The 19,556-nt window shown below is 40.3% G+C and overlaps 1 pseudogene; it reads right to left on the bottom strand.

Moving 5' to 3' along the window:
- Positions 1–347: 347 nt before the first annotated feature.
- On the bottom strand, positions 348–444 carry LOC130033771 (uncharacterized; annotated as a pseudogene).
- Between the last annotated feature and the right edge of the window lie 19,112 nt (positions 445–19,556).

A 19,556-nucleotide genomic window follows, 5' to 3' on the forward strand; every position in this document is an offset into this window, starting at 1 on the left:
CCTTCACTGTCTCTTATAACCTTTAGCCTGAAGTCCATGTGGTCTGATACTAGTATTGCCACTGCAGCTTTTTGGAGGTGTTCTTTTCTTGAAGAATCATTTTCTAGCCTTTGACTTTGAGCCCATGGTTGCTTTGATTATTCAGATGTGTTTCTTCCAGGCAGCAGAATGTTGGGTTCAGTTTTCTATTTCATCCTGCCATCCTGTGCCTCTGAATTGGTGCATTTAGTCCATTGACATTGAGAGAGATCATTGTGATGGGGATTTTTGCTATCTTTATGTCGAAATTTGGAGTACTTGTGGGGCTTGTCTTAGCTTAAAGTAGCCCTGTTAATTCTTAATGCAACAAAAATATGGAACACTTTACAAGTTGGCCTGTCATCTCTGTGTAAGGATCATGCTAATCTCTATATCATTTCAATTTTAGTATATGTGTTGCCAAACTGAGTATAAGAGCTGATTTTTTCCCCTATTTTTCTCTTCTGATTTCTTTGAGTTTTGTCCTTACTCACTCCTATGGCAGACAGTGATTCCCAATCTAGGAAGGTATTTCAAAGCAGCTTGAAGTGATAAATTTAGAACATTAATGTCCCAGAAGGAAAAGTATGGTTTTTACCATATTATCTTTTACCATACCCAGGGCATCAGTTTTGCAAAATAATCCTTTTGGAAGATGGAGAATCAGTGTTGTTTAATGCTCTTCCCTGAAATCTTCATTAAGAAAATTAAACTGGAGCCTTTTGCTATTCTCACCTCGGTCCCGTGTACATCTCCAGAAAACGGTGGATGGCGTTGTCCGCACCTTGACCACCTTGAAAGTAAGTAGGATTTTTCTCCTGAAGGAAGAGGTGAGAAGCATATTGATGATTTCATTCCACTTTATTACAAGTTCAACTTGAAGGGAAGGTGAGACTCATGAGGCTCCTGTAAAGGACAGAAAAAGGGTCTCAATGTAATTTAATGGCCCAGACACATTAACAACACAGATGACTCAAAGTAACCTGTGTGCATCTTTGTGTGTATAGTGAGTTTTATATCTACTCATAGTGATTCTCAGTCATTCCACATGGGCAAAACAGACCTGTAATTAAAAATCTAGTTCTCTGAGCAGAATGAGCTTTCTTAGGTGATTGAACATGTGTGTAATATTTTATTACTAAGCACATACAACTGTTTGAATGATGTGTACTTTTCGATCAAAATTTAAGTCCAAATATCTCTGAAATGGCAGTCTCCTGATGCCGCACCTGGCTTTCCTCACTGGGGCCCCTTGGAGGGGGTGGGTTGAGTTTCCCTCACCACCCCGAGCAGAGACCTGGCAGCTGAAGATCTCTGCAACCAGCCATAGTTATGCTTAAGACCACTCTCACCACACTTGAAGGAGCCTCATGCATGAAGGAACTGGCAGAGGAACCCAGGTGTGCGGGACACGGGGCTGAGATATTCAAGACTGCTCGGACCATGAATGGGCCTCCTCCATCCAGATCCCCCATCTTCCAGTAGCTAAGTGTTACACCCACGGACTGCCTCTGGAGCCATGTAATCCCATCAATGGCCAAGATCCAGATACTGGATCTTGTTGATAAGATAACAACTCATATTGTCCAGTTCTATTTCTCGGAGAACATGGCAGGTTACCAAGCGTATCTTGCCTACATGGCAGAGACTGGCAAGTTACCCGTGGTGTGTTCTATATGCCAAAACCCAGTAACAATGAAGTATCTCATTTCCCTGACCGTGAAAAAACCTCCAATGTGGCACTTGCTAAAATCTCAGGGCTAGGACGAATGGAGATGTAACTGGTGCATGATACCAGTATTCCTCCCACCATGCCCCCAAACATGCCTTTGTGGCAGGGCATTCTCTTTTGTTCTCTGGGGCCATGGCATGCCAGAGAGCCACTCGTGGTGGGCAACTCATGGTCTTGGCTGGCAGGACGAATGGGCTGGTTTTACCCCTCACCCCCAATCCCACGAGGCCGTAGTTGCCCTGTCACCCTAGCTCATACCTGGCTGTCCAATAATCTCTGAGGTGGTGGGCATCGTGCCGCCAGGGGGGAGAAAGGCAGAAGCGACAAATACCCTTTCCCACCTGAGGGAGAATGGTGCCGTAGCTTAATGCATAGTTTAGTCACTTTTCTGCCAAAAGCCTCTGGGTTCCGAATTGGATCCACGTGCCTCTGGTGCTGTGGTCGTGCCGGATAGCCTCTTGTGGGGGTCAAATCGTGATCTTGGTGGGGCAGAAAGAATGGCTCTATGGCCTACTTTTGGCATGCATCTCCCACCCAGAGCGGGTCCTCCAAATACCCTTTAGTTGGTGTTCTGGCCTCTATCTGAGCTGCCTTTCCCCCCAGCATGTGATGTCGGCTTCCAAGGCCTGGAGCAAACCTCCTAGTCCTTATCACTCTATTCTTGGGTATTAGTCTCTTATTCTGTTACTTTATATTCCACCGATGAGTACAATCTTTCGATGTCTGTCCATATCTTTCTGACTCATTTCACTTACTATGTTGATCCACTTTACGCAAATTTCATGACTTCTTATTTTCTAACAGCTGCATAGAATTCCACTGTGTAGATGAAACAAAGTGTCATTAACAAGTCATCTGTTCTTGGGCACTAGGGGTTTTTTTCCCCAGATTTTGGCTATTGTGAACAGTGCAGCAATGAACATACAAGTGCATATGTCATTTCGGCTGTACTTTTTTGCCTCTCCAGGCTATATTTCCAGGAGTGATATTGCTGGGTCAAATGGGAGCTCAATTTCTAGTATTCGGAGAACCGTTCATACTGTTTTCCAAAACGGCTGAACCTGTCTGCATTTCCACCAGCAGTGAAGGAGAGTCCCTTTTTCCCCACATCCACGGCAACACCGGTAGCTTTTGTTCTTTTGGATGTGGGTCAGTTTCAGTGGTGTGACGTGATATCTCTTTGTTGGTTGTACCTGCATTTCCCTGATGATTAGTGATGAAGAGCATTTTTCATGTGCCTTTTGGCCATTTGGTATCTTCTTTGAGAAAGTTACTGTTCATTTCATCATCCCATTTTCTGATGGGGTTGCATGATTTCTTCTTGTAGAGTTCAACCAGAGCCTTGTATATTGTTGATATCAACCCCTTATTACATAGGCATTGGGTGAATATCCTTTCCCATTCTGTAGATTGTCTTTGTATTCTGGTCACTGTTTCTTTTGAGGTGCAGAAGCTACTTAATTTAAGATAGTCCCCTTTGTTCATCTCTGTTTTCACTTTTTTGGCCAGTGGCATGTTATCTTTGAAGATACCTTTAGCTTCAATGTCGTGGAGGGTTTTGCCCACCTTGTCTTCAATGTACCTGATGAATTCTGTTCTGATGTTGAGGTCTTTGACCCATTTTCATCTGACTTTTGTGCTTGCTGTTAGGTAGAGGTTTGAGCCCATTTTATTGCATGTCGCTGTCCAGTTTTTCCAGCACCGTTTGTTAAAGAAGTCTTTCTTGCTCCACTTCACATTTATTTCTCCCTTATCAAAGATTAGATGAACATATATTTGAAGGTGTGTGTCAGTATATTCAATGATGTTCCATTGGTCGGCGGCTCTGCCTTTGTTCCAGTACCATGCTGTTTTAATTATTATCGCTTTGTAGTAGAGTTTGAGGTTGGGGAAGGTGAGGCCTCCCATCGTCTTTGTCCCAAGAATTGCTTTAGCTATTCGTGGGCGTTTGTTGTTCCATATGAATTTCAGGAGTGATTGATAAACTTCTTTGAAGCATATTATGGGTATCTTTATAGGGATCACATTGAATTTGTACAATGCTTTGGGGAGTATTGTCATTTTGACAATGTTAATTCTCTCAATACATAAGCAGGAGATATGTTTCCATTTCTTCGTGTCCTCTTATTTTCTGTTGTATAGGTCCTTCACTTCCTTAGTTAAGGTGATTCTGAGATACTTGATTTTCTGAGGCATGACTGTGAATGGGTTGCTTTCTTCATGTCACTCTCTTCTCTCTCATTATTTGCATATAGAAAAGCCATAGACTTTTGGGTATTGATTTTATAGCCTGCAACTTTACCATATAAATCTATTGTTTCTAGGAGTTTTTTGGTAGAGGTTTTAGAATTCTCTAAATATAGTATCACATCTTCTGTGAATAGTGAGAGCCTGATTTCTACTTTTCCTACATGACTGCCCTTAAAATCTTTTTTTATATAACTCCTATTGCAAGTACTTCCAGTACTATATTCAACAGAAGTGCCAAAATGAATTTTTTTCTTTTTGGGTCACACCCTGCGATGCTCAGGAGTTATTCCTGGTTCATGCACTCAGGAATTACTCCTGGCGGTACTCGAGGGACCGTATGGGATGCTGGGAATCGAACTTAGTTTGGTTGCGTGCAAGGCAAACGTCCTACACCCTGTTTATTGCTCCAGCCCCCAAAATGAATTTTTACTAAACATTTTCTATATGTAAATTTCTATGCTAAGAACAGTGGTATAAACGGTGATATCTGAGTAATTTACAAGTAGATTATGAAGACAGATAATATAAAGAATTTCTTTGTATGAATTTCCAAAATGTGTAGCTTTTATTAAATATGTTAAGAATGAACCGGAGGTCTTGATTATACCATGAAAATGATTTCCCTGTTAGAAGTTACCCTTCTAAAATGCAATAAAGTGACATATTTTGAAAATGTTGATTATTCGTTCATTAATTCAATGAATATTTGTTAGTCTGGGGGTGCAGTGCCTCCAGGAAGTCAACCTGCACCCTCAAGGTGAGTGCATCTACAGTCTAATGGTGCCATCATGCTGCCTGATAACCCCAGATTTCCACTGTGCCTCTGGCTGGATCCCAACACCTTAGGACTAAGTTTCCCAAGAAATTAAACTCCCAAAAGATATGTGGGAGTCATGTTCACAAACCACCCCTGGCTCAGCTATACAAGCTAATGTATTGGTCTTGCATAAGTGACCCATAAATAAATCTTGAAAGAGATCAAAAGTCACAGTTAACCTTGGACCTGCACAGGGCAGAACATACTAGGGTAAATCAGAGGGAGGCAGGTTAGTTTGTTGCCCACGCAACCAGAACTCAGGGCAGCCACTTGCTCCCACAAACCAAAATCTCCACCATGCCCTAGTCTCTTTACATTGACTCAGGATGGATTTCACTGAAATATAACAGCTGAAATTTCGGATATGCGGGTTTTGTGACTGAAATCTCTAGGCTTTCTCTGAGTCAGGATGGGCAGCCCACCCTCACTGCCCTGTACTTATGGAAGCCGCAGCAGTCATGTCCATACCTCAAAGCAACTCCAGCCTTACCTTCCTGATAAAAATACTCAATTCCGGGGCTGAAGCGATAGCACAGTGGGTAGGATGTTTGCCTTACATGCGGCAGACCCGGGTTCGAATATCAGCATCCCATATGGTTCCCTGAGCTCCGCCAGGAGTAATTCCTGAGTGCAGAGCCAGGAATAACTCCTGAGCATCGCCGGATGTGACACCCCCAATAAAAATACTAAATTCCTTGAACAAACATGATGACCTCTTAGTACCTGTATGAGAACAATAATGCAAAAAATTAAAAGGAGAGAGAAAGAATTTAAAGAGCCTGCCATAGAGACAGGCTGGGGGTGGGGTAGGGTGTTGGGGGATGTTGTAGGGAACCAGGGACATTGGTGGTGGGAAATTTACACTAGTGGAGAGAAGCATGTTGGATCGTTGCATGACAGGAAGCAAATTATGAATAGTTTGTAATGGTCTATCTCACAGATATTCAATAAAAATTTAAAAATATATATCCTTAATTGGTAGCTCAGACTATTGATAGAACTTTGAAAACCAGCATATCTATTTTTGTGTTCTCAGTAGGAAAAAAAATGTTACTCACCTGTGTGCCAATAGCTTGAAGAATGCTAAACCGAAAGATACATCAATGCTTGTCTCTGGCATGAATACTGTAATTTCAGGTATGTTATGTTTCAGAATCAGTTCATGGACAAGAAGTCAAGAGAAGCAGTGGCAAAGAGCAACAATGTTGAATGGATAATGTTTGAGGAGCTTGCAAGGGAGACTAAAGATTTGGCATGAGAAGAGGGAAAAAAACGAAGAGTTAAGTATTAATAAGTATCATGACAAAAATGCAAGGGAGGACATTTTTTGGCAATCGTCACACTCTGTTGAGCTTTTGGTGAGGATAAGTATTAGAAAGTATCTTTCCCATTTAGTGGTAAAAAGGAAACTTTGATGGGTGCATTTAAAAAAAATTACTTTAATAATTAGAATCACCAAGAGATACACAGTTACAAGGTTGCTCATAATTGAGTTTTAGTCATATAATGTTCTAGCACCCTTCCAGTAAAATGGGGGTGTTTTTGAAGGAATATCCCTGGTGCGAAGACTAGGGCATCTGAATCTTAACACATTTCACCAAATATATGATCTGTACTCACATGATTTACACTGTCTCCCCTGATCTTTGATTTACGTTTTCATGCAATATTTCCTTGTGAAACTCACCAAAAGTGAGGGTCCCTATTTAAGACAAGTACATGTTTCTCTGACATTATATATTTTTTGGTTGCTGAGAGAGTCTCTAAAGCAATGCTCAGGAGGTGTGGGGGCCCCACAGGCAATTCTCAGAAAACGTGTCCATGGTGCTTGGGGTCCTCTGAGGCTATACAGTCTTTGATACTCTGGCAATCAGGTGGTGCTGGGAGTCAAATTGAGAGCATGTGAGACAAGTGCCATAAGCACTACACTATCTCCTGCGGCCCTGGTTATTAGATTTATGTCAGCATTTCGAAGTCCTCCCTTTTGTCAGAAAGCAGAAACTTGTGCAGGAGAAAGTGGAAGAAACCTTAGGGTTTAGCTAGGTTGACTGAGTAGATGGTGATACTATTAAGATTGGAACATAAAGTAAAAATAAAGCAAGAGAAAGATCTAACAATAGCAAACAGGGCTATATTACTCAAAAAGTTTAGAAACAGGCACATTGGCAAGTAGTTTTAAAAAGCATCCAGGAGAGAATATAGTATTGTGAGTGAACGAATCTACTCTATGGATTCATCTCATCCTTGAAATGCAAAAGGACAATGTGTTACAGTTACAAATTTACAAATAAGATATATACCATCATATATTTCATCATATATTTCTGCTGTGTTCCTATGCTTTACCAAGTATTATTCTAATTTTTAAATTTACTTTAATCATTAAAAGAGTATTTCTCTACATTAATCTTTTTAATGAAATATTTCATTAAAAATGTTTTTTAAAAATTTTATTTAAAATGTTTTATTAAAATGTTATTTAAAAAGAAACATATGGGCCACATAGTTAGTGCAATTTGTAGAGGGTTTGTATGCAGCGAATCTGAGTTCAATCCCCAGAATCCTGAGCCTTCCAGAAGTGATCTCTGCATACAGAGTCAAAAGTGAGCCCGGAGCACATATGGGTGCGCTCCCTTCACCACAAAAAAGGAAGAAAAGAAAAACATATAACTCATACTTGAGTAACATAGAGGTTAAGGGTGCTAATTCCTGTATAATTTTTGAAAGCCCCCAAAATTATTAGATAGTTTGCTATTGACCAAGAAGATGGTTTTTTAATAGTATTTACTTACATTGTCTAAGTAGTGATATGTGTGGTATAGAAATCTGTACATTGTGATACATTTTAAAAAATTATAATGCATTTTACAATGGACTTTATAATACATTTGTATTTTATAGTAATAAGTGATAAATTATATTTCTGCTTTTGTGGGGTATTTGGGCCATAGTATGTGGTGCTTGGGACTTCTGACTCTGTGCTCAAGGGTCATTCCTGGTGGAGCCAGCCATTAATTTGGGTTGACTGTGTGCATGGTAATTGCTTTAATCCCTATACTAAGTCTGGGGTCCAATCAAATAAATTATCTGAATATATTTTATATATTCATGGCATACTTTTTCTTAGATTCTTTGATATATCTAGGATATATTGATCATCTTTAGGAAAAGATATTACCTGATTTTTAAATATTTGTAATTTGTGGGGAAATTTTAATTTCTCATGTTAATTTGTGCTCTTTGTCTACTAGTGAGCTTGAAAATTGCTCTTGTGTGGTACTACATGGAAAATAGTATGCTAAGCGAAATGAGTCAGAAAGAGAGGGACAGACATAGAAAGGTTGCATTCATCTGGGTAACATAAAGTAACAAAATAAGAGACTAACAACCAAGAACAGCTGTGATAAATATCAGGTTGTTCACTCCATGGCTTAGAGGCCAGCTGCATTCTCTAGGGGTAAAGGCAGTGCAGATAGAGAAGGGAGCACCCAATAAAGGGTGCTGGGAAGATCTGCCCAGGAAGGGAGATGCCTGCTGAAAGTAGTCTAAGGCCCGAACAGGATTGCCACCCAATGTCTCTTCTGCAGACCACAGCACCCAAAGGGAGAGACAGAACAAAAGGGAGTGCCCTACCAAAGAGGCAGGGTGGGATGGGGATGGGGGTTGGGAGGGATACTGGGATTGTTTAGAGTGGAGAATGGGCACTGGTGCTGGGATGGGTACCCGATCATTGTATTACTGAAACCCAAGCACAACAACTTGTAAGTCTACAGCTGTACCTCATGGTGTTTCACTAATGAAACAAAAAAAATTTTAAAAAAGGAAATTGCTCTTGTGTTTACTAGTCATTTACACTTCTTTCAATACAGATTATATGATCATGGTTTATGCTTATTTTTTCTATACAATTTTACTAGCTAAATACTGATTTATTTCACAGCACTAATTTATTAAAAACATTCATACAATGCCTATCATATTAATTCCCAGAATTTGTTGGTTTTACTTGTTTTTTGATCACGTAATTTGAATTTTAAATTTTTCTTTCAGATTCTAAAATTTTGACACAAATGAGCATACGTTTTTCTTTATCTTCTACAGTTTTAAACTGAGAACAACTGTTTGTTTTGTACAAATAAGACACCTGTGCATTTACAAGCGGTAGGGCGTTCGCCTTACAAGCGGCCAACATGGCCGACCCGAGTTTGATTCCTCCGCCCCTCTCGGAGAGCCTGGCAAGCTACCGAGAGTATTCGATATGCCAAACACAGTAACAACAAAGTCTCCAATGGAGACGTTACTGGGCCCGCTCGAGCAAATCGACGATCAACGGGAGGGCATTTACCTTTACCTTTACCTTTATATTTACATTTTAACACATCTCGATTCATCTACAACTTATCATAGTAAATGTTGTCATATTGAAAGAAACCACCATTTTTTTTCAATCATAGCACTGTAGCACTATGCTCCCGCGATGCATCAATTTGCTCAAGCGGGAACCAGTAACATCTTACAAGAAATTGTGAGACTTGTTGCCACTGGTTTTGGCCTATAGAATACGTCATGGCTAGCTTGCCAAGCTTTTGCTATATGGACAAGATACTCTGGGTAGCTTGCCGGGCAGAGGAATCGGATTCAGGATTGGCCTCCTGCAATGCAAATGCCCTACCCGCTGTGCTGTAAACCTTATCTGAAATATACTAGGTAAAGGTAAAGGCCCTCCCGTTGATCGTCGATTTGCTCGAGCGGGCCCAGTAACGTCTCCATTGGAGACTTTGTTGTTACTGTGTCTGGCATATCAAATACTCTCGGTAGCTTGCCGGGCTCTCCGAGAGGAATCGAACTCGGGTCGGCCATGTTGGCCACGTGTAAGGCAGACGCCCTACCGCTGTGCTATCGCTCCAGCCCCTGAAATATACTAGTAATACCAAATGTTGTTTCTTTAACAGTGCAATATAAACGATTATTTCGTAATTTTCTTGATGTGTTAATGAAATAGCTAAGCTCTTGAGTATCATGGGAGCATTTTTCTAACACAAGAGTCTGACGAAGGAGAAACTGTTATAACCGTCTTGTAGGATTCCATCTCCCTAGCCTGCTTCATTCTACCCCGCTCTCTATCCAATCCGGTCTTCTTCTTGGGATTCTGACCTCCTGATTGGCTAGCCTCTACCTTTCAACTGCCTACTTTATGACATCATTCTCCCACCAAACCAACCACCAACTGGTAGAATCTTGGGGGTCCCATGTAGTTGTTTGTAAACAAATTTGAATCATCATGGCAAGTGACGAGTGACCAATGACGAATCACCAGTGAGCAGTCATCTGTACTGAACACTTTCGGTCTTAAGCCGCTTCAGTGTTCAGACGTACTCTCGTACCGTCTCCTCTTCTCGTCTACCTTTCATCGGTATTTCCTCTTCTCTGACCATGGCAGGTAAAGAATAATACATTTCAATGCTTTTTATTAGATATATCCTCCCTAAACTTAGCAGTCAAGTAAAAACAACATGTAGTAATGAAAGAAAGTATTCAAGTAGAATTTTATAAGCCTCATTTTAGCTTGACTTGGACATTTGCTGTGTGATTTTTGACATTGGCTTTCGTTCTCTCATATACAAAGTGCTTTTCCTCATTGATTACATTATATTTTAGAAATATTTACAAGCTCAAATACACATATATATGTATGAGTGTTGATTCTCTGTGTTTCTTTTTGTTTTTAATAGAGAATTTTACATAATATCCATTGAAAAAATATAAATCAGAGACAGTATTTTGACAGAAACACAAAATGTAGATGCTGTGGAAAACTGTTAATATATACTAGCATGTTTTCTCTGTAAAGGTCTCTCCACTTGTATTTATACTTCAGTAGTTTAAATATAGTGCTATTACACAGTAATAATCATTTATCTTTGAGTTTTCTATTTAAACCAGGTAATAAGAAAATATGGGGCATGGGGAAAATGTGGAGTGCTGAGCGGTAGAGAGGCAAGCCCTCAAAGGTAAGAAAGTTTGGGATCACTTTCTTCAAACATTGACCAATAGAACCAAGACGATATGAGGGAGAATAAAATAGGAAAGAAAGAAAGAAAGAATATGGACGGCGATTATCAAGGAAGGGGAAAACATTTGGACAGAATGTTGAAGAGAACCAAAGATTTAAAATCAAAAAAGAAAGAATATATATTAAATATGCTGAGATGAATACACTGAGAACAAGTCAAAGCAATTTACTTCAAAAAATGCCAGGACTAGAAAGTATACTATGCCTTGATTAGAGTACCAGTAGGAAAAGCAGTTTATCAGAAAGCCATCCTTGCTGGCTTTTTTCCTTATTATCTCTTAGAACACAGTACTTCGTACTTGACAATTTGGAATATAAACACGCTTTAGAGATGATGCTTCCCATATATAGCTAATAGTGGTTATCTAGGGGGGTTGAAGACAATAAATCTTCAATGTTTTTTTTACGTTCTGGTTTTTAAGTACACGTACAGGCAGCCTGTTAAAATTTTTAAAAAATGGTTTATTCTAACTTGAATCAGGAGAATTGATTCATTTGTGTGGTAAGTAGGTTCCAGGTTAAAGCTGCTTGTCATCTTTACAAATGTTATTTCATGTAATTTTTTCTTCCTAATATGAGAGTATTTTGATAATAGTCAACTTCTGTTTTTAGATCCTAAGAGGACATAGAAAAATCAAGTCTCACATGTCTAATTACACATTTTTGTCATATTTGTGAATTCTGAGTTTTCCTACATTAAAGATATTTTATTGGATTTTGGTGCTCATTTATTAAACATTGAGAAGAACTTTTTCCTGACTGCTAAAGAAAATTCTAATCTAGGTGTTGAAAGTAAATTTGTAATATTTTATGATCACTTTTTAAATGGTCTTTGTGTTTCTTGTTTGATAAAGTGAAATCCTATGCCATTTTAACAGGTGTTGTTTGCTGGTTAATAATTCAAAGGTATTGATGAGAATAATTTTTTTTGTAACTACAAAGTTTTTTTCTGTATTTTACTCATTTAAAACATTTCTTGACTATGAAATACAATCACGTTTATTCCTATTTTCTTTTTGTTATGTAGTTACTGGTAAATCTTTTCTGTTTGATGGACTGGTACAGTGTGCACTCAAAAATCACCTTCTATTCCATTTTTTGGCTAGCATATTTTTCTAAAATAGAATATACTTTTCATATTGTATATGTGGAACAATTTATTAATAACCTTATTGGACTGTTTTATTTGGTTTTGTTTGAGACCACATCCACTGTTATTCAGGGCTTACGCTTGGGTCTGCTCTCAATAACTTACTGTACTATGCTCCTTGCTACAGAGCCCAGATTTCATTGATATCTATATACTTCTTTTTCAGTTCTGTGATACATATTTTTCATTACGTTTTCTTTATACTTCCTCCTATGTAAACCATATGAAATGTAAAAATTATATTCATGTATGCATTATTATTCTTAGAGTTATTAGTAACTACATTTTAGATAAACAACTTAAGTCACAGAGTTTCAATAAAGTTTTCCTTCCAAAAACATTTCTTGGGAAAAACTCAAGTAGTCATTTTTGAAGTGGATCAAAAATGAGGGTAACCTTCAATGCATCAACAAGATTAAGTCATAAGTGAACCGTAAGTAACAGATATTCATTGCACAAGTCAAATGGAAACCTGATGATTACAATGGTAATAGTTGTAAAGACCCCAAATGCCTATATTAAAGTAAGGTATCTTCCTAACGGTTTCTGCAATGTAGAGGTCATGCAGAGTCCTGGAAAAAAGTCCACATGCTTAGGTTCCGTAACTTGGAAATTCATAAGCGACAGAGAGATAGTACTGGAGAGGGGATGAGGCACTTGCCTTGTACATAGCCAATCTAGTTGAATCTCTGTCACTGCATACACTCTTCTGAATGTTATAAGGGGTCACTCCAGAGTGTAGAGCCAGAAAGAGCCCAAGATCACTGTCAGTTATTGGTCCAAAATCTACTCCTTACCACTCCCAATAAAAATGATTGGAAAACATGAAGTCGCTTTGTCATTTCTGGCCCTCAGGTTTCTTCTTGTCCAGAGAAAGTTACCCATTCTCTTAGACTTCCTAGTTTGGAAAAGCTTCCCTTATAGGAAATAACATATGTGTCAATAGGAGAGCAAGCTTCAGGCATTGCTGGGGTAAGGAGAAACTATCTGTAAGCAAGAAATCCAATTACAGACACGATCACCTGGTCCTTCTAGAGTTCTGTGTTTATTTGGGAGCACGATATCAAATATACAAAGTGCCAAAAGGTTCCAGGCTCTGAATCACCCCAAATTGTTGAAATTTTGGAAACTCAATTGACTGTTGGTACTAGAAGCATCTCGATGGCTTAAATTTTAAGTTCATATTGTTCCTCTGAGCATTGAAGGAGATTATTAGTCTCACAGATTTTTTTCATCATCCTATTGTTCCTTACAGAAAATTTTCAAAATCCATCTGTAATTGGGCTGGAGCGATAGCACAGCGGGTAGGGCGTTCGCCTTACACGCGGCCAACATGGCCAACCCGAGTTCGATTCCTCCGCCCCTCTCGGAGAGCCCGGCAAGCTACCGAGAGTATTCGATATGCCAGACACAGTAACAACAAAGTCTCTAATGGAGACGTTACTGGGCCCGCTTGAGCAAATCGATGATCAACGGGAGGGCCTTTACCTTTACCTTTATCTGTAATTGGAACTTCACATACTCTGCAGCATTCCCTTCCCGTGGTGAACGATGCAGCTTCCCTAACAGGAAGTGTCTGCAACTACGCCAGAGAATCTGCTCCAGCTGGTAGTTCTGCTTGGCTCCTGCCCTCAGCCTCTGGCACCTCTTTCCAACCACTGATGGGTAGTGTCTAACTTTACCAACATTTCAGCACAACAATGCTATCTGGAGTGTTTAAACCAGAGTCATATATCCACCTCAGCTTCTTCCTATACTAGTGTTTTGGAATGGGATAATTCAGGAAATGCTGAAGAGAAGTCTTCTATGGGAGACTTTTCTGTGACTGTCCTTGACCAAGACACCGCTGTCTCTTCCATGTCTAAGGCAGCTCGCTATGAGAGAACCCTAGATACCTACAACATGGTGTCTGTGTACCCATCACTTTCTGCCAGACTTGTTGAGAGAACACCGTCTCGGTATCCATATCAGAGTCAAAGTCTGTAACTTCTCCCCCAGGACCGAATCCAGGTGTATTACAATCATCAAGGCTCTCTGGGAACTCTCCTTTCTGGCCTGCAGTCCTATGACTCCATGTCATACACAGAACAAAATGGCTCTGCCCCCCAAGCTTACAGGAACTCATCTAGAGAAATGGTTATGGTTCTGAAGTAGGTCCGGCCCCCAAATAACCAAACACCAACCACTTCCTCTGGAATCGACTTCTCTGTGTCTGCTCAACCCATCACAGAATCGAGTTATCAAGGTGAGTTAAACTGAGAGGAGGGAAAGAAAATTCAAAAATTGGGGTCAAAAAAGAGAAAAACTGTCCATAGACAGGTGGTATTTAAATACACTGAGATTTTTAAGTTTACGAAATGAAGTTAACTAAACTAAGTTCATGTTTACTCCCTTCACTCATTTTACAACATGTTATTTTCACACTCAACATAAGATCTGCTAATGGAAATTGGAAGTTATGATAGTATAATGGATATCTAGGTTTCATATAATGAAACTTCAGGAGCACACAAAAGAATGCCACATTTTTCCCTAGTTGTTTCATATATTTTTTAATTTTTATTAGTTAAACATCTTGAGGCACAGTTGTAGACTTACAAATTATTGTGCTTAGATTTCATTTATACAATGATGTAGTACCTATCTCTCCACCAGTGCCCATTCTCCACAACCACGGGTCCCATTATTCCTCCCACCACCCATCCCCCCAATTCCAACCAGCCTCTGTGGCAGGGAATGCCACATTTTACACTGTTCTAGTTCAGCAGTCCTTCAGAATTACCACACTAAAAGTAAAATACAAGTCTTACACTAGTATTTTGTTATTTTCTTAAGAAGTTTCAGAACTCTTATTGTAATGGTACCTCTTTAACTTTCCCTTCCATTAATGAACAGCAAGGTTCTGAATACACTTGTGGTTCAGAGATTCTGTCACAAATCATGAAACCTAAAAACTTTTCTTTAGCACAAATATCATGCAGAATTAGTACTTCATTCATACTCTTATTATATGATATTAATCTCCTTATTTTTCCATGAAAGTGAATAAATTGAGAGTAAAATACATTACAATGCTAAGCTCTGTATGGCATTTATTAGTTTAAAAGACTGTAATTTTTCTTTTAAAAAAAGCTTTTGTTTGTAGGAGGTTGAATCTGTGTCACAGTCCGAAGTGCTCAGGGATTAGTCCTGGGTCTGTGTTAGGGATCACTGCTGAAGATGCTTAGGAGATCATATGGGATACGAAAGATCAAACTGAGGTCAGCTGATCGCAGAGCCAGTGCCTTACCAAATGGACTATCTCTCTGTCCCAAGTCTCTTATTTTTAAAGTTAGTTTACATAGAAACTCAAATACAAAGAAAACCAAAAAACAACAGCACCACATGACAAACAGTAAGAACTACAAGATTTACCTCCAAACTTCAAGCACAGGGCCTTGTCCATTATCCGTAGAATACCCAGTAACAAAGCCTTGCCTGTTGCTGGTAGGTGCACAGTTGTTGCACCACTAGTTTTGTGGAGGGAATATCTCATTTCGCAGGCACTGGTTTCTTCCTTCCTTCCTTTGTAGTGATGAATTTACTGGGGATGGAGACGTCCCTGGCATGGAAACCTTCAGGTCAGATATTTGGTCTGACACAAATTTCCAAATTGCCCACATGTTGCAGTAGCAGGATTCAAAGACCTGAGCGTAATCCACCACCTGAATTTGGGGAAGTTCCCATAATATCTCCAGACCAAAGTAACCTGGGGCTTACCCCAACTCAAACTCAGGAACAAAAGGTTAAGAATTTTGATCAGATGAAAACTGGGCTTTCAAAACCTCTGGATACCTACCGATCCCAGTAGACCTATATCAATGAAAAGATCTGCAGGTAATGAACAGCACTGACACCATCACTCTGAAGCAGGTGCAAGAAAATTCAGGTGGCACTAAGGGGACCTCCCATCCAACACGGAAGAACAAAAGGGAGTCTTCTGAACCTCTTGAGGGAGAAACCAAGGCCAAAATCCAGCCAAATGTCCGAGAATGCTTGCTATGGGGGGCTGGGATTGTTCGTAATGCAGCAGTAAGTGAGAGGTGTCCTGTGACCAAGGCCAAGACTAACAGCAAACCTCACAAAGCTGCCTCCAGCAGGATCAGCAAGACAAAGAGCCATGGGCAGGAGAAGATAAAAAACACCAGAGAAAACTCTAAGAAAGCTAAGGAGTGTAAGCAGCCAGGGAACAAGATAAAGGCAGAAGAAAAGCCCACCATTGGCAAGATGAAATGCAAGAAAAGTCAACCTGAGCTTTGCCAAGAGGCCGTTAAAAAGCCCCGCCTCTACCTAGGCATACACATGCTGGATTCTGTCCAAGTGTTTCATGTTCTGGGGAAGAAGAGTGATCCAAAACCTGGAATCTCTTCCTCCCAGGTCCTGAGTAGCTCAAAGAAGCTTAAAGATGTCAAGCCATCCTTAGCTGCCAAGCCATGGCTAGGTGCTACATGGGATGGAAAAGCCTTGAGAAAACTCAGGTCAAAGCACACAAACCAAGTAGCAGTGCTGAAAAACGCTCATCTCCAACCCAGTCTGAGCTGCCACCTCCTGGGAAGGTCAAATTGGTACCTTTGCCGTATCTTACCATGGAGAGGCCACAAGCTCGACCTGTTCCTCGGAGATGACAATCTGTGACCTCACATCTTCCTGCGGCAGATTACCCTGCCAAACCTGGCTCTACCAATGCACCTCAGCCAAATGCTGCCAATTCTTCACGGTCAACCACTGCATTTTTGTCTGGTTCTGCCAAACCTGCTCAGTCCATTACAACCAACCCATCTCGACCAGGTTTGCAGAACCCTAGTAGCCAGCCAATTCTTCACCCTGCAGCTCCTAGACCTGCTCCCTACAAGACAGCAGCTGGCACTTCTCTCCAGTGGGAGCCTCCTCCTGTCTCTGTGAAAAAGCGGCAGTGGTCACCTAAACGTCAGAGTCAGTTTCTCCTCCAAGACTTCCCTTTCCAACCGATTCCGTGGAGAAAGCCCAATGTTCCCGAGCCTGTCATGTCAAAGCCCATCACCAAAGAGCAGAGACCAGAGCGTGAGGCTATGAAAACGAAGGCTCAGCAGGAGCGTGAGAACAGTGCCAAACACACAGCTTTGAGGGAAAGTGTAGTTCTTTATTGAGAGGGAAAAATAGAAGGACATCTCTCTCTACTATGGCTATGTAATGTGAGAGCTGGAATGGTATATTCCACTTTAGGTACCAGATGGTGCCCTAGGCAAACACTGAAATGCCAGACACATTTTACTTATTCTAATATATTTTTTCAAATAAAAGACATGCATCATAGTTAATTGGTTGTTAATAAAACTTGTGAATTTAAAGATGCTGTCAACTGTGGTTGTTTTGGGGAGTGGCTGGGGGTTAAAGGATGCGATGGGAAACAATGGGAAGTTAGAGATAGGAAAAAGGGGGAATAGACAAGACTCTAAGAAATACAAACTTGGTCCAGGGTTATAAAGCCCATAAGAGGAGAAATTGCATGGGCCTGATGAAGAGTGGCGTAGGGTCAGAGGAAGAGTATAGCTGACAGGGCATTTTCTCTGCAAGCAAGAAGGACTCAGTTCATTTCCTGCAATCTTTTATGGTCCCCAGAGACCCACTAGATGTGAAACTTGAGCACAGAGCCAGGAGTATGACCAGAGCACAGTCATGTATGCCCCATCCCTGGTGTCCTCGAAAAAAAATGGGAGAAATGGCACGATCTGAGGTTTTCGGGTTAAAAGAATAAATTTGGAATAGGCTGAGGAAGGCGATGAGTCTAAGATGACCAGACGACAAGTAAAATTCTCCATGGAAGCTGTGTTTACGCCTCATGGCCACCTTTGGAAATTAACCAAATTTGAGACATATCACTAAAAGGTTTGGGTGGTCTATACATAAATGATGGCTGGGGGATCAGAACACATACAATGGGGAATAATCCTACCAGATGAGTGATCAACACCCTCAGAGTCATTCAAGGATGACTCTTAACAGGGACAAAGCCAAGAGAACAGTTGCAGCATGAAGCCTGAAGATAAGCTCCTGGGAGATTCAAAATAAGTCACCATGTCCTCGGGCCCTCTGTTCAGCATCCCTAGCTGCACCATTTCACTTATTCCCAGCAATATTCAGAGTTGCTGTTAAGGTGACACTTCACTAGCGTGTTTCAACAATGAGGTCCATTGCCTCTGTAAGTCTTTGGATTTGTAAACTCCCCAAGGTTGCCAAGCTAGCTATCAAGAAATTTCTGGTGGGGGGAGCTCATATTATATTAGCTTGAGGGCCTGGTCTTTGGTCTTCCATGTTCCCTGATACCTGTAGTTTTCCCTAAACATCGCTTTTAACTGCAGCTCACACAAGAATCAACTTTATAAATGGCGTTGTGGCTGCATTGCTGTAGGTACCTTACTAATACATGCGTCCTAGGTCACCACTCCCAAAGCAGTTAGTACCAGGTTACCTTGAGCCTGGAAGGCTGTGGTGGAAATAGATGGTCCTAGGAGAGTTAATGGGGTGATGGATGGATGGAAAGGAAACCGGAAAAGGTAGGGAAGTGGAAATCTGGTGATCATCATTGGATAGTTGGTGGATGTTTTTCAAATAAGTTAAAATATTTTTTGTAAATGAGATTCAAGACAAAAATACGAAAATAAGATAGGTTCCAAAGAACAGTTTACATATAAGACCGAGAGAGCTGAAAGGGCTGGCATTCCTTCTGGAGCTTTCAATCATACCATTTATAAATATGTTATTTTCACATCACTTAGCTGTGGAGAGGAATAGTGAGAAACAGAATGCCACCAGAAAAGCAAACTGGAAGACCAGGGTTCATAAAAGCCAGGTGAAATCTGTTCACATGTATCCCAAGTGCAAAGATATGTTAACAGGAACATATATTTAACTAATTCTGCTTGGTACCAGTAACTACTTTGTTGAAAATGGCGGGAAATGAACGCAGTTTCTGACTGAACTGAGACTAACCAGTTCATAGATTTTCCCAGGAAATGGTAGTTGACTGGCTGGGAACAGAAGAATGTGAAAAGTGTTTTCCTACCTTTAATGTATGGCTGGAGGGAATTGATCCCAGTAATCTCTTAAAACTAACAAGGTTCAACTCTCTTGAAGGAATGCTGTATTCACTGAGGAAAAAATGTTGGGAGAAAAGTCTGAAATGATGGGAAAAGAGACAATAAGTGTAAAAGGAGGGCTTGAAATTTGGGTTCCTCTGAAAACAAAGCTTGAAACAACAAGATCTGGTGGTAACATGATATACTGGGAATGCGATCTGAGCAGGAAAAGAGTGATATCAGGGATGTGAACAAGGGAAATCCAAGTTAAGAAGACTTAGCTAGCTGACTATACCATGGGCAACATGGTTCCAAGACTACCAGAAATTACCAAGGAATTTACTTTAATTTTCTTTCTTTTATATGGTCAATTACAACATGTATTCTGTGCCTTCTTCAAACAGAATTTGGATTATTCATTT

Source organism: Sorex fumeus, unplaced genomic scaffold (genome assembly GCF_029834395.1).
Source record: "Sorex fumeus unplaced genomic scaffold, SorFum_2.1 ptg000054l, whole genome shotgun sequence".
In the NCBI taxonomy this organism is placed as follows: Eukaryota; Metazoa; Chordata; class Mammalia; order Eulipotyphla; family Soricidae; genus Sorex; species Sorex fumeus.